The 5,041-nt window shown below is 35.1% G+C and overlaps 1 non-coding gene across 1 annotated transcript; it reads left to right on the top strand.

Moving 5' to 3' along the window:
• Window positions 1-813: 813 nt before the first annotated feature.
• Window positions 814-921, top strand: LOC148567456 (small nucleolar RNA R71). Its single transcript, XR_015881954.1, has one exon. It is a non-coding gene; the product is annotated as a small nucleolar RNA R71 (small nucleolar RNA).
• The last annotated feature ends 4,120 nt before the right edge of the window (window positions 922-5,041 follow it).

Genomic DNA, 5,041 nt, shown 5'->3' with positions numbered 1-5,041 from the left:
GTCTTCCTCCTTGGGATTCACGTCCTCCCCTTCCTCTTTGGATTCGGCCATGATGGTTATATCAATGGCCTTGCACTCTCCTTTTGGATTTTCTTCTGTATTGCTTGGGAGAGTACTAGGAGGGATTTCAGTGATCCTTTTACTCAGCTGGCCCACTTGTGCCTCCAAATTTCTAATGGAGGACCTTATTTCATTCATGAAACTCATAGTGGCCTTAGATAGATCAGAGACTAAGTTTGCTAAATTAGAAGTATTTTGTTCAGAGTTCTCTGTCTGTTGCTGAGTGGATGATAGAAAAGGCTTGCTATTGCTAAACCTGTATCTTACACCATTATTAAAGCCTTGTTGAGGCTTTTGTTGATCCTTCCATGAGAAATTTGGATGATTTCTCCATGATGAGTTATAGGTGTTTCCATATGGTTCACCCATGTAATTCACCTCTGCTATTGCAGGGTTCTCAGGATCATATGCCTCTTCTTCAGAAGGCGCCTCTTGAGTACTGTTGGATGCAGCTTGCATTCCATTCAGACTCTGAGAAATAATATTGACTTGCTGAGTCAATATTTTGTTCTGAGCCAATATGGCATTCAGAGTATCAATTTCAAGAACTCCCTTCTTCTGAGGCGTCCCATTACTCACAGTATTCCTCTCAGAAGTGCACATGAACTGGTTATTAGCAACCATCTCAATGAGTTCTTGAGCTTCTGCAGGCATTTTCTTTAGGTGAATGGATCCACCTGCAGAAGTATCCAATGACATTTTAGCTAATTCAGAAAGACCATCATAGAATATATCCAGGATGGTCCATTCTGAAAGCATGTCAGAAGGACACTTTTTGGTCAGTTCTTTGTATCTCTCCCAAGCTTCATAGAGGGATTCACCTTCTTTCTTTCTGAAGGTTTGAACATCCACTCTAAGCTTACTCAGCTTTTGAGGAGGAAAGAACTAGGCTAAGAAAGCCTTGACCAGCTTATCCCAAGAGTTCAAGCTATCCTTAGGTTGAGAGTCCAACAATATTCTAGCTCTGTCTCTTACAGCAAAAGGGAAAAGCATCAGCCTGTAGACTTCAGGATCTACTCCATTAGTCTTAACAGTATCACAGATCTGCAAGAATTCAGTTAAGAACTGAAAAGGATCTTCAGATAGAAGTCCATGAAACTTGCAGTTTTGCTGCTTCAGAGAAACTAATTGAGGTTTTAGCTCAAAATTGTTTGCTCCAATGGTAGGGATGGAGATGCTTCTTCCATGTAAATTGGAATTAGGTGCAGTAAAGTCACCAAGCATCCTCCTTGCATTATTATTATTTTCGGCTACCATCTCCTCTTCTTGTTCGAAAATTTCTGAAAGGTGCTTGCTGGTCTGTTGTAATTTAGCTTCTCTTAGTTTTCTCTTCAGAGTCCTTTCAGGTTCTGGATCTGCTTCAATAAGAATATTCTTGTCCTTGCTCCTGCTCATATGAAAAAGGAGGGAACAGAAAAATAATAATAGGGATTCTTTTTACCACAGTGTAGAGGTCCCTGTGTGAGTAGAAGAAAAGAAGAAGAAAAAATCTGAACTCAGAGAGAGAGAGGAGGTGAGAATTTTCGAAAATTATTTTTTTGAAAAAGAGTTAGTGATTTTCGAAAAATTGTTTTTGAAAAAGGTTATTAATTTTCGTAAATTAAAATCAAAAATTAAAATAATTAGTTAATTAAAAATAAATTTTGAAAAAGAGGGAAGATATTTTCGAAAATTAGAGAGAGAGAGAGAGAGTTAGTTAGGTAGTTTTGAAAAAGATAAGAAACAAACAAAAAGTTAGTTAGTTAGTTGAAACAAATTTGAAAATCAATTTTGAAAAGATAAGAAGATAAGAAGTTAGAGAAGATATTTTAAAATCAAATTTTTGAAAAAGATATGATTTTGAAAAAGATAAGATAAAAAGATATTTTTGAAAAGATATGATTGAAATTAGTTTTGAAAAAAAATTGATTTTTAAAATCACAATTAATGACTTGATTCACAAGAAATCACAAAATATGATTCTAGAACTTAAAGTTTGAATCTTTCTTAACAAGTAAGTAGCAAACTTGAAATTTTTGAATCAAAACATTAATTGATGATGTTATTTTCGAAAATTATGTGATAAAGATAAGAAAAAGATTTTTTAAAAATATTTTTAAAATTTTCGAAAATAACTAAGAAAAATGAAAAAAATTTGATTTTTGAAAAAGATTTTGAAAAAGATAAGATTTTTAAATTGAAAATTTGATTTGACTCATAAAAACAACTAGATTTTAAAATTTTTTTGAAAAAGTCAAATCTAATTTTTGAAATTTTAAGAGAGAAAAAGGGGAAGATATTTTTTTTTATTTTTGAATTTTTAATGATGAGAGAGAAAAACTTGAAAATGATGCAATGCATGAAAATTTTTAGATCAAAACAATGAATGCATGCAAGAATGCTATGAATGTCAAGATGAACACCAAGAACACTATGAAGATCATGATGAACACCAAGAACATATTTTTGAAAATTTTTAATGCAAAGAAAACATGCAAGACACCAAACTTAGAAATCTTTGATGCTTAGACTCTATGGATGCAAAAATGCACATGAGAAACAAGAAAAGACACAAAACAAGAAAACATCAAGATCAAACAAGAAGATTTATCAAGAACAACTTGAAGATCATGATGAATACTATGAGTGCATGAATTTTCGAAAAATGCAAGATGAACATGCAATTGATACCAAACTTAAAATCTGACTCAAGACTCAAAAAAGAAACATGAAATATTTTTTTTGATTTTTAGGATTTTATGATTTTATTTTTGGGTTTTTCGAAAATTATTTGAAAAAGAAAAATGAGGATTCCAAAATTTTTAATATGAATTCCAGGAATCTTGCAATCTTAGTCTAAAGCTCCAATCTGAGGGTTAGACATGGCTTAATAGCCAGCCAAGCTTTAGAAGATATTGATACTTTCCATGTATAGAGCAACTAAGTGTGTGAGAATCAACAAGCTCTTGTGATGATAAGTTGAAACCCCAGTCCAAAAGATTAGACATGGCTTACAGCCAGCCAGGATTCAACAAATCATCATGAAACACTAGAATTCATTCTTAAAAATTTTGAAGAAAAATATATTTTTGAAAACATTTATTTTAAAAAATTTTTTTTCGAAAACAAAGGAGAAAATTTTGAAAGATTTTTGAAAAATTTTTGAAAATAAAACAAAAAGAAAATTACCTATTCTGAGCAACAAGATGAATCGTCAGTTGTCCAAACTCGAACAATCCCCGGCAACGGTGCCAAAAACTTGGTGCACAAAATTGTGATCTCAGGCAACGACGCCAAAAACTCTGTACGCACGTCTTAATAAATTATTTTTCATTCACAACTTCGATACAACTAACCAGCAAGTGCATTGGGTCGTCCAAGTAATAAACCTTACGTGAGTAAGGGTCGATCCCACGGAGATTGTCGGCTTGAAGCAAGCTATGGTCACCTTGTAAATCTTAGTCAGGCGGATATCAAATAGTTATGGAGTTTTCGAAATTAAATAATAAGTAAACAGAAAATAAGGATAGAAATACTTATGTAATTCATTGGTTAGAATTTCAGATAAGCGTATAGAGATGCATTCGTTCCTCTGAACCTCTGCTTTCCTGCTGTCTTCATCCAATCAATCTTACTCCTTTCCATGGCTGACTTTATGTAAGGACATCACCGTTGTCAATGGTTACTTTTTATCCTCTCTGGAAAATGGTCCGATGCGCTGTCACTGCATGGCTAATCGTCTGGAGGCATCACCCTTGTCAATGGCTGCATCCCATCCTCTTGTGAAAATGGTCCAAATGCTCTGTCACAGCAGGGCTAATCATCTGAGGTTCTCGATCATACTGGAATAGGATTCACCCTCCTTTTGTGTCTGTCACTACGCCCAGCATTCGCAAGTTTGAAGTTCGTCACAGTCATTCAATCCCAGAGTCCTACTCGGAATACCACAAACAAGGTTTAGACTTTCTGGACTCTCATGAATGCCGCCATCAATCTAGCTTATACCACGAAGATTCTGATTAAGAGATCCAAGAGATACTCATTCAATCTAAGGTAGAACAGAAGTGGTTGTCAGGCAAGCGTTCATAGGGAATGATGATGATTGTCACGTTCATCACATTCAGGTTGAAGTGTGAATGAGTATCTTAGAAGCAGAATAAGTTGAATTGAATAGAAAAATAGTAGTACTTTGCATTAATTCATGAGGAACAGTAGAGCTCCACACCTTAATCTATGGAGTGCAGAAACTCTACCGTAGAAAAATACATAAGTGAATATAGGGTAAGCATGGCCGAGTGGCCAGCCTCCCATGGAGGTCTAGAGATCTAAAATTGATCAAAAGATGATCCGAAGATGTCTAATACAATAGTAAAAAGTCCTATTTATAATAAACTAGCTAGTAGGGTTTACAGAAGTAAGAAATTGATGCATAAATCCACTTCCGGGGCCCACTTGGTGTGTGCTTGGGCTGAGCTTGAATGTTACACGTGTAGAGGTCAATCTTGGAGTTGAACGCCAGTTTGTAACATATTTCTGGCGTTCAACTCTGGCTTGTGACGTGTTTCTGGCGTTTAACTCCAGACAGCAGTGTAGAACTGGCGTTCAACGCCCTTTTACATCATCTAAACTCGGCCAAAGTATGAACTATTATATATTGCTGGAAAGCCCTGGATGTCTACTTTTTAACGCAATTAGAAGCGCGCCATTTTGAGTTCTGTAGCTCCAGAAAAGCTACTTTGAGTGTAGGGAGGTCAGAATCCAACAGCATCAGCAATCCTTCTTCAACCTCTGAATCTGATTTTTGCTCAAGTCCCTCAATTTCAGCCAGAAAATACCTGAAATCACAGAAAAATACACAAACTCATAGTAAAGTCGAGAAATGTGAATTTAACATAAAAACTAATGAAAACATCCCTAAAAGTAACTAGATTCTACTAAAAATATACTAAAACCAATGCCAAAAAGCATATAAATTATCCGCTCATCAAGCTACCGCATGGCT

Source organism: Arachis ipaensis, chromosome B4, assembly GCF_059453495.1.
Source record: "Arachis ipaensis isolate K30076 ecotype BB chromosome B4, ASM5945349v1, whole genome shotgun sequence".
Lineage (NCBI taxonomy): Eukaryota > Viridiplantae > Streptophyta > Magnoliopsida > Fabales > Fabaceae > Arachis > Arachis ipaensis.
Note: the sequence above shows the minus strand (reverse complement) of the source record. Positions and strands in the feature narration are given on the sequence as shown.